This window comes from Jatropha curcas, chromosome 4 (assembly GCF_041381405.1).
Source record: "Jatropha curcas cultivar XTBG-Jc1 chromosome 4, XTBG_Jcur_1.0, whole genome shotgun sequence".
In the NCBI taxonomy this organism is placed as follows: domain Eukaryota; kingdom Viridiplantae; phylum Streptophyta; class Magnoliopsida; order Malpighiales; family Euphorbiaceae; genus Jatropha; species Jatropha curcas.
Window position 1 is genome coordinate 4,696,902 of NC_143154.1, and position 11,260 is coordinate 4,708,161.

Here is an 11,260-nt window from a genome sequence, read left to right on the forward strand (position 1 = left end):
ATATTTATTAATGTAATTTTAAAGCAATAATTGGAATGGTGCTCCAAACAACTGAAGGTGCTTGCGAAACCAAGGGTGCATGGGTAACCATCAAATACTCCAAAATAACTATGAAGTTGTTGTACGACTAAGCCAACATAGTAATGACCTGAGGCTTTATGGTTGGAGCATTTGGCATGATAGGTGCAATCAGCTCTTTGAGAATCAAACATTGTCAGTCTAATTAGCTCCTGCAGTTGGGGTTCTTTCGTCGCCATTTTGATTATTTAGATGTTTATGGGTATGAATTTAAGGGAATTTTACTTAAACTGTATAATATGAGGTGTGTTCTATACTCACCGCACCAATTTGATAGTGTTAAATATAATACAACACAAATAAATATGATGATAATTGGTAGAATGACATTAAACCTTTCTCATAAAAGAAATGGGTTTATATACAGACTATTCTAGCTGTTGGGATGAGATAGGCTGAGCGAGATATCAGGAGAGGATCTCCTAATATACTGGCCTATATTAACAAATTACGTATCGCACCTAACTATATTATAAGAAGTCCATGGTATCCTACAAATTAGCCACTAATATAAATTGTTGGAAATAAAGAAAAATGAACCAAATTCTCTGATTTGAATAGAACTAATCTAAATTCAACTTAAAAAAAATGGATTCAAATAAATTACATAAATTAAAAGCTAATGCTTATTTAATATGCACTGTTGGGCAAGTTGGTATGAAAGATTTTCCTTAATGATTTTGCCTTATGGGTTTAGGTTTTGAGACATAAGTATTGTCAGGGGAGGTTTCTTTCCAGCTCCATTGAAACTTTTTACTTTAGTACTTGGAAATGTATTGTCCATAGTTTTAACATTCTTTCTCCTCATATTGCCTGGCGTGTTGGTGATGAGCAGTAAATTAGTTTGTGGTATGATAATTGGTTGTGGGTGGGCCCTCTAGTTGATTTTGTTGAGGCTATTGTTGTGGGGGAAGAGTATTTTCGAGTCTCTTTTATAATCTCTGGTGGTGCTTGGGATTTTTTAGGTTTGCGTACCTTGCTTCCTGATCATGTTTGTTTGATTATTCAAGCTTTGCATTTTCCTTCTTTCAGCTAATTTTATGATTTGGAGCTACTTATGCTGCTTTGATTCATGAAGAGTTTCATTTTAATTCTCCTAATGGTTCTTTTGCTTGGATTTGGAAGGTGGAAGGTTTGCCAAAGTTAAAGCATTTTGTCTGGTTAATTGTCCATGGGTGGCTTCTTACTAATAAGAGGACGAGCCATCCTCATACATGTGGCTCATCTTCTTGTGAGGTGTGCACCAGGAAGCCGATCCCCTATACATGGTCGACTGGCCTCTTCCTCATTTGACCAGCCCTCTCATTATTTTTCCATTCTTTCTTTTCTTTTCCATTATCAACAGGAGGCCACCCTATGGTTTTTCATTTAAATCATATCATCAGATGCACACGGGGGTGTTGTTTCTCCCCATACATAGCCGATGGTATCATAGACCGCTCTTACAAACCCGTGATGACTCACTTCATCCCAATTTCACACAAACAAGGCACAACAATTTCACAGCACAAGTAATCAAAACAATTCATTCAGCATAATGCACCAAATCAATCATTAATATGCAAACATAAAAATATAAATATATATTAATAATAACATAATCATATAAATATATATTAATGATAACATAATAATATAAATATAAAAAAATAAATGCTAAGTTATCTCATATGTGTATATATATATATATTTTTTTTCTTTATAAAGTAAATAATATGTGTATACGAATGATGATATTCATTATTTATTATTACTCACAATGATAGAGGAGAAAAGACTTTAGTTCTGATTCTGATCCATAGGAGCAATAGATGATCTCGCACGATCTTATCGCAAAAACATGCCACAAATCATGGATTTTCGGGTAAGACGATCGACAGCATCGTCTTTGTCTAAGTGCTGCTTTTGTCAACGCTAGCTTGATCGAAAAAAAAAAAAGAAAGTGCTGGTCAATGAGGTGCTAGAGACGAGGTGAGAGGTGGTTCAATCGACTCTTGGCTAGTTTCGTCAAAAAACCAAAAGGAAGAGGGGGGTTTTAAATGGGAAAGACGTAGCTCTTTCCCTCTTGTTATTGCGCCAAAAATGAACCGGAAATGGAGAGGGAGAACGACTGGAATAGTGGTGATGGCAAGGAGCAGGTCTGGTTTGCCGGACTTAAGCTCAAGTGGTTGAAAAATTGGTAGGGAGGGAGGGCAAGCTGCTGTCATTAAAGCAGGGAAAGAGGGAGAAAAAGAATGGGACCAAATGGGATTTTTGGGTTTTCTAGAGCTTTCTAATTGGCTATAGGTGGTTGAAATTGATTAGGATCCGGTTTGGCCTAAATCATGGATTCCAAGGTGGGTTTCAATTGATTTATGGATTTTTCAATAGGTTTATAGCGGTTTAAGGGGTTGGTTTAGCAATATAAGTTGTAGTTATTTATTTATTTAATTAATTTTATTGAATTAATTTATAAGATATTATTTAACTATTTTAAAATGCAATAATGTTCTATGATTTCTTTGGTTTAGAATTAATAATTAAAATTTTAAATGGAAAAGTTTTAAAAATAAAACGATTATTTCACTTTTAGACGTTAGTTTCTGATTGGATGGATTCCTCCTAATGATGGGTGGCTGAAACTAAATTGTAATAGTAGTAGTCTGACTAATCTTGATTTGACGAGTGGTGGTGGCTTGTTTTTTTATCATTTGGACAGGTAGTTGGGAGGATTTTCTTTGAATATTGGATTTCTTTTTCATATTTTTCTTGGAGAATTGTTTATTATTAGGGTTGGTATGGCTTTCGCTTAGGAGCATGGTTCCCGTTTTCTTCAGGTTGAGTAAAATAGTTTGGAGGTTGTTCGTCTTGTTAATTCAGTCATGGTTGCTTCTCATACTTTGGCTACTGTGATTTGGGATATTTAGACTTTGACGTCTCGAGACTAACAGTATTTTCTGTGTTATGTCTTACGGGAAAGGAATTTTGCGGTGGATCATTTAGGGAGGCTAAATCATTCTTTACCTTCCTCTGTTTCTTTTTGGGACCTCATGCCTTCTTCCATTTCGATGCTTCTTTGGGCTAACACATGTGTGTTTAGCTTTTTGAGATAGGTGCTCTCTTCTTTTCTTCCTTTTATTACCAAACATAACAATAATAAATTCCATAAATTTAAATTCCAAAACCTTTTAATAAAACTATTTATCCTCCTAACTTTCTACAAATATTGTGCCAAGGATATTTTAAGGAATAAAAGCAAATGAATTTCAATTTTGAATTTATTGGAAATATGAAAAATTTATTTACAAATAATTTCTATTTAAAATACATCTACCAAACGGAGTGTACAACTATTTTAGTAAACTTTCCTAATATATTGTTGTTGTATATGTTAACATGACATATTTATTTTTGGCTTCTGAAAAAACATGTGTATGTAGGGGGGCCATTTCACGGTTTTTGGAACCGAAATCGCCAGTTCAAAATTAGTCCGAACTGAAATCTGAATTGTGAAGAACCGAAATCGGTCCAAACCGAAATCGTAATCGAAAATTTGCATTCTGGTTTCGGTTCCAACTTTTAAGGAATCGTGAACCAGCCGAAATTGGTGGTTCCACCCAGTTCCAACAATTTTTTTTTTATTTTTTTTGAATATTTTTGTGAAATTCCAAAATTAACCCTCCTAACAACTATATAATGAGTAGGTTTAAGGGTATTTGTGGAAAGTTAATGTAACACCCTATTTTTCTGTGTTTGGAATAGTAGTTTACCGGTTTGTGAATAGTATCACCGGTTTAGGAGTCGGTATTATTTTTGGTCCAGAAAAATTACTATATATGTTTTATATTTTATTTATATTTTTGGAGCATGCATGAAATAACCCAAATTTTTACTTTCAAAGATTTTTCATTTAAATTTAATAAGCTGACAGCGTGGAAAATGTATTTAAATATTTAAATGTGAATTAATAATTTGTACAATGATAAACCGAATCGAAAATCAATTAAAAATCGAAAAATTAAATAAAAATCAAGATTTGGGCCGAATCGAACCGAAATCGATCCGAATCAGCCCAAACCACTTCTAGAAGCCTCTCCCCTCTATATCCAGCGCAAACTTCACCCTCCCCTTGCCATTTTCTGCGCCATCTCCAGTCCACCACCGTCACTGCCACCACCGCGCCGCCACCTCTGCTCTTTTCTTCTTCTTCTTCTTCTTCTTCTTTCTTTTCTTTTCTGCTTTCTTTTTTTTTTCCTTTTCTTTCCTGCGCCTGAGACTCCACTGCTGGCAGAAGCAACTCGCGCCTCCACCAGCTCGATCGGACTCCGCTGCGTGCCACAGCCGTTCTCCTCCGCTCGATCACTACTCCTCGCGACCCCGCCACAGCTCCGCTACTGTTCCTCCGCGCGCTCAGCCTTGTTGCAACTCCAGCGCGTCGCTGACCTCCATGAGCAGATCCGTCGAGCCTGCAGTTGCGCCACCAACTGCTCCGCCACCAGATCGCATAGCGCCACCACTGCAGCTCAACTCTAACGTCAATCTCAGGTGGTCCAGCCGCTCTAGCCTGACTCCGGCCATCTGCTTGCAGTCCTAGTGCGCGTAGCTTCAATCCGGCGCGCGTAAAGCTCGATCTAGCAATCTGCGACAAAAACTAATTAATTTTTGCGGTATAAATTAATGTTTATAAAACTCCGAAATGCAAGGACAAAGGCTCGAAGCATGTGGCTAGAAAAGCAGTTCCTTTAGAGGACAATAAAGAACTGTGAGTAGTGTTAGATAATTCGCCTCATCCGCCTGTATTCATGCATTCACGGCTAAATGTTATCATGCATTATCACCATATTGTGATGCACTATCTGTTGATATTAAATATTGCTTGATTACTTGTGCTGTGATATTGTTGTGCCTTGTTTGTGTGGAATTGGGATGAAGTGGGTCACCATGGGTTTGTGAGACTGTTACTGTATATGGATCCTGATACTGATTACTGTTAGCCGGGTAAATGGGAGATCGGCACCCCCGTGTGCACCTATTGTTACCGTTACTGTTAACCACAGGTTGGCTTCTTTATTTGGGCGCACCGGATAATCTAGGTTTGATCGCAGCCCGCAGGGTGGCCTCCTGTTGTGAGCGCCTGATGATCTAGATTTGATGGAGACGACCGGGTTGCCTCCTGTTGGTATAAAAAAAAAAAAAAGAAAAAAAAAGAGAGAGAATGGAAAAACAATGAGAGGGCTGGTCAAGTGAGGATTAGACCGGTCGGCCAGAATGGGGGATCGGCTCCCTGGTGCACACGTGAGAGGATGGGCCATGTGGGAGGACGGCTAATCGAGGGTTTCAGTGACTCCACTGACTAATTTCCACGTGATATGATTATATGAAGGTGATAATAATTGTGATTGCTGTTGTATTGCCATTTGTGTGACAAATTGCATGATTATATAACTAAACGGGTGATCACATGAAAATATTTTGCATTTGTATGATTGTGTGGGGTGAGACGGTTATCTAATCCTACTCACTGAGTCTAGTACTCACCCCCTCCAACCTCCCCAGGTAATAGATGGAAAGAAGAATCTTGGAGTCCAATCGAATGAGCGAGATACGGATCGATAGAAGTAATAATCATTGTATTGAATATGTAAATGCAAACGTTAGTGAATTATGGAGTAGAGTTCTGCAATTGTATTCCGACTAGGTTGTAAATGAATAAATAGAGTATAGACATTTATTATTTGGATATAAATGTGAAATAAATTATTGGGCCTGAATCCACAATTGTGAATAGAATGCAAGTTTTAAATAATACAGGCTTACTACGGGCTTCGGGGGCCTTAAGCCCACCCAGGTCCTAGTGCCGGTTCGGTCCATGGAAATGGGTCGTGACAATGCATGCATGGTTTTTATGAATAGGAAGTAAGTAATGAATATTTTTGAAAAATTTAGATAATTAGTGAATAGTGAATTATGGTGTTATATTAATTAAGGAAATTTGAGGAATTATTTTTATGTAGTAAGTTAGAGAGTTTTGTGGAGATAAATAAGATTTTGAAGGAATTTAATTGGAGAATATTTGTAGCCATTAGATTATATTACAATTGACTTAATCCTAGCCATTCAATTTTGGAAAAAGACCAAAATACCCTTAGTTGCTTTATAAAAGTCAACCCCAATTATTTGAGCAACCATTTCTCTTCTTTTTCTTCATGTTAGGCGTGTTCTTCTCCTCCTCCTTCTCTTTGTTTCCTTCACTTCCTACTTAGTTAAATCCACCAAAATTAACCCACGCAACTTGATTTTAAGTAATTAATCTTAGAGAGTGAAGCTAGAAAAGTAATATTTGGTGACAAATTTTAAGGAATTTAGAGATTTTCCTACTTGGGTCAAGTAAGTGATTTTATGATAATTTCATTTTTTTTGGGTTTAGAGTTTTCTGTTAGCATATACATGCTTAATCATGCTCCAATTTCTTCTTTTATTTGTTTTCTTTATTTTGATTTTGAGTTTCTTACATATAGAGGGTGTAGAGCCTTCTACCAAAGATAAGGGCAAGACTAAAGCTTAAGGAGCTTTGATTAAAGATTACTAAACCTTGTTTTGAAGGTTAGTGTTCATAAACATGTTGGCTCAAGGGTCAAATTCTAATCTCGGAATTTTGATGATTAAAACAAAACAAATAAATTTAAATTATATTATTTGTGCTAATATTATTTTATGCAGAATTCTTATGGAAAGAAAACGAACAAGGCAAGTCCTACAAAAATCCATAGTGTGTGAAGATATCCGAAGACCCTAGTGATTAGGCATTTAGGATACATTATAGGATAGAAAGAAAATTCATCTATAAGCACAAAAACTAATCTTTCTCTCATCAAAAATATTTTTTGAAAATTAGATTTTTCACAATAAATCTTTTCGTCATAGTTGTTTTCGAAAATCCTTTAAAAGAAATCAAAATAATTCAATTACCTAAAATTAAAGAGATTATGTCTTTAACGATAGAAGAGTGATCTTTGAACATTCTCATTGTGAAGTTTAGAACATGCATGATAATAAAACCTTATTCATTGAAAAAAGATTTGGAAATATATACCTAGTACATCTCTCTAATATGCATAACCAGGATATATGTTTAGTTCTGTTGATAATTTTAGTTGGTTATGGCATAGAAGACTTGGACATGCAAGCGTGCACCTTATTTCTAAACTGTCTAAGAAAGATTTGGTTCGAGGTTTGCCAAAGTTGAAATTTGAAAAAGATCACATTGGTGATGCTTGTCAAATGGGCAAACAAACCAGAACATCTTTTAAATCCAAGGGCATGGTTTCTACTTCTAGACCTTTAGAATTGCTACAGCTTGATCTATTCGGTCCAATTACTCCTTCTAGTCTTGGAGGAAAATTCTATGCACTTTTTATTGTAGATGATTACTCTAGATTCATCTGGACACTCTTCCTTAGAAATAAGGATGAGTCATATGACATGTTTGTTCAACTTTGCAAGAGAATACAAAATGAGAAAGAATACAACATCTCAGCAATTAGAAGTGATCATGGAGGAGAATTTGAAAATCAGAAGTTTGACACTTTTTGCAAGGAGTCAGGAATCTTCCATAACTTCTTAGCACCTAGAACACCTCAACAAAATGGAGTAGTGGAACGCAAGAATAGAACACTTCAAGAAATGGCTAGAACCATGCTAAGTGATTCTAAACTACCAAAGTATTTCTGGGCAGAAGCAGTTAACACGGCCTGTTACCTTCTAAATAGGGCTTTGGTAAGATCTAAACTTAAAAAGACTCCATATGAGCTATACAAAGGTAGAAAACCAAATATTGGTTATTTTCACATTTTTGGGTGTAAATGCTTTATTCTAGATAACAAGAAAAATTATCTTGCTAAATTTGATACTAAAACTTATGAAGGTATTTTTCTGGGATATTCTAGTAATAGTAAAGCATATAGAGTATTTAATAAAAAGACTCTAGTTGTAGAAGAATCTATTCATGTTGTGTTTGATAAATCTGACTCTACATTTAGAACATTAGAAAGTGATGATGTTGTAGATTCTAATCATGAAAAGTAGAATGAATAATAAGAATAACTAGAACAGCCAGAAAGTGAGTAGAACACTGATAATCAGGCTGAACCAGAAGTTGAACATGAAGATCAGAATATAGTTGAAAGTCAAATGCCAGACAGAGAAAATGAAGATTCTCAATTACCAAAAGAATGGCAATTTCATAAGTATCATCCCCAAGAAGACATTATGGATAATCCCTCAGAAAGGATGTTGACTAGAGCTCAACTTAAAGGAATTTTGGTAATGGTCCTTTCGTTTCTCAATTAGAACCTAAAAATTTAGAAGATGCTCAAAATGATGAAAGTTGGATTCTTGCTATGCAAGAAGAGCTAAATCAATTTGAGATAAACCAAGTTTGGAAACTTGTTTCTAGACCTAAAAACCATTCTGTTATTGGAACAAAATGGGTGTTTAGAAATAAGCTTGATGAACAAGCTAATGTTGTGAGAAATAAAGCAAGATTAGTGGCTCAAGGGTATAACCAAGAGGAAGGCATCGATTTTGATGAGACCTTTGCCCCGGTTGCTAGACTTGAGGCCATTAGAATGCTTTGTGCATTTGCATATTTTAAAAACTTCATGTTATATCAAATGGATGTGAAGAGTGCTTTTCTAAATGGTTTTCGAAATGAAGAAGTGTACGTAGAACAACCTCCTAGTTTTGAAATTTCTGATAAACCTAATCATGTTTACAAACTTACTAAAGCTCTTTATGGTTTGAAGCAAGCTCCTAGAGCTTGGTATGAAAGATTGAGTAAGTTTCTATTGGAAAATGGTTTTTCAAGAGGGAAGGTTGATACAACACTATTTATCAAAAATAAAGCACATGACATTCTAGTTGTACAAATTTATGTTGATGACATAATCTTTGGATCTACTAATGATCTTTTTTGTAAGGAATTTTCTAAGATTATACAGGGTGAGTTCGAAATGAGTATGATGGGAGAATTAAACTTCTTCCTTGGACTTCAAATCAAACAATGTGAGAATGGAATTTTCATTAATCAGGAAAAATATACTAGAGAATTGTTGAAACGATTCAAAATGGAAAATGCCAAGGTATGTAGTACACCAATGAGTCCATCCTTAAAATTAGAAAAAGATGAAAAAGGTAAGGATGTGTAATATCCTCAACTTTGTAGTTCCTGCTATTCTAGCTTTTTCGATGAATTCGGTTATCCAAATAAAAGGAAAACTTAGAATAATGGGAAACACTATATATTGAGGATGTGAATATGAATTAAATAGTAATTAATGTGATTACAAATCAATTTGAAAGATTAAAGGAAATCAAAAATGAGTTAAAGAGGAATGACTTCTTCGTAAAGCACGATTTTACCCGAAAAGCCCGAAAAACGGTAAGTTCAGTATGACCTTTCTTAAGTGGGGTTTAGAATATTAAATACACTTGGTTGATACTTACTAAGACTAAAGTGAAGTGATTAAAAAGATTAGAGTGCCAAAGGATGAAGGGAAAACAAAAGGGAGGATTATAGTGCAATTTTCATTTAAAGGACATGGAAGGAATTACGAAAAATTACGGAAAAAAAAGACATTTCTTTATAACAGATGAAAGAACCAAAAGGAGTTTTACATTTAACAATTAAATCTACTGTTCTACAAGATATAAATGAATGAATCAACAGTATTAAGTCCCTTGTAGTATACTTAGTAAGCATTTATAAGACTTAAGTGCTTATTAAGTATATTGCGGGCGACATGCCATGTCTTACAGTAAGGTAAGGTGTGACAGGATGTGGATATCAAGTTGTTTAGAAGTATGATTGGTTCTTTACTATATCTAACGGCAAGCAGACTAGACATACACTTTAGTGTTTGTCTATGTGCTAGATTTCAATCGTGTCCCAAAGAATCTCATTTAATTGCTGTAAAAAGAATATTAAGATATCTTTGTGGAACTTCTAATCTGGGTCTGTGGTATTCTAAAGTGGATACATTTGATCTTGTTGGGTATAGTGATTCTGATTTTGCAGGAAGCAAAATAGATAGAAAAAGCACGTCTGGGACTTGTCAATTTCTAGGCAGCGCACTTGTATCATGGTTTAGCAAGAAACAGACATTTGTTGCTCTTTCTACTGCAGAAGCAGAATATGTTGCTGCTGGAAGTTGTGTTGCACAAGTTCTATGGATCAAACAATAGTTGGCAGACTATGGACTGAAATTAGAAACAGTGCCAATCAAGTGTGACAACATAAGCGCCATCAATTTATCTAAAAATCCAGTTCAGCATTCTAGAACCACGCATATAGAACTCAGACATCACTTCATACGTGCTCATGTACAAAAAGGTGACATAGTAATTGAGTTCATTCCTACAGAAAAGCAATTGGCAGATATCTTTACGAAACCTTTGAATGAAAGTCAATTCTGTTCAATTAGAAGAGAACTTGGTATGTTAGTTCTAAACTCGTAACTTTAGAACTCTGTAAGTATGTTCTAAACTGCTTTTTATATTCGAAAATGAAAGACCTGCTATGTTCTAATTTTTTTTTTGTGTGTGAGAAACGTTTTTGTCTAAAAAGAAACGCATATTGCTCTGATATGACTTTCTAATGTCACTATCAGAATCTTGCTTTAGACCAAATTCGAAAACAGTTAATTTATTGTGTGTGTTTGTTTTATTATGTTTCGTATCCTTAGTGCTTTGGCAGTTTTATTATTTTATTATTTTTATTATTTTATTTCTTTTATTCTATTTGTCGTTTTGAATTTCTTTAAAAACTGTTCTTTATTTTCGATTTCTTCCGCCACTTAAGTGTTCTTGTCTCTCTAAATGCTTCATATTCTTTCTCTCGCTCTCTCGCTAACAAAACCCTAAGCTGTTCTGTGTATCAAAAATCTCAACAATGGCTGAATCAAGTTCCACCTCCTTATCCGATTCCTTAACTGAGCAAGAACTTCAACTCCTAAAAAGGCTTTCAAAGAAATATGAGCAAAAGGAGTCAAAACAGAAAAAGCCAGATGAGGAACCAAAGGAAGGAAAAACAGAAACTGCTACTTCAAAGAAAAAAGTTGCTAGGGCTCGCAATAAAGGTAAATTTGTCCTCTCACCATATCCTCTCATGCGCTTGTATGTCATTGACTGAAAATTTTTTGGTAGT

General features: G+C 35.1%; 1 long non-coding RNA gene across 1 annotated transcript; it reads left to right on the forward strand.

Moving 5' to 3' along the window:
- The first annotated feature begins 3,999 nt into the window (after nt 1-3,999).
- On the forward strand, nt 4,000-5,828 carry LOC149496734 (uncharacterized). Its single transcript, XR_016320561.1, has 2 exons — nt 4,000-4,819; nt 5,614-5,828. It is a non-coding gene; the product is annotated as an uncharacterized LOC149496734 (long non-coding RNA).
- Nucleotides 5,829-11,260: the final 5,432 nt, after the last annotated feature.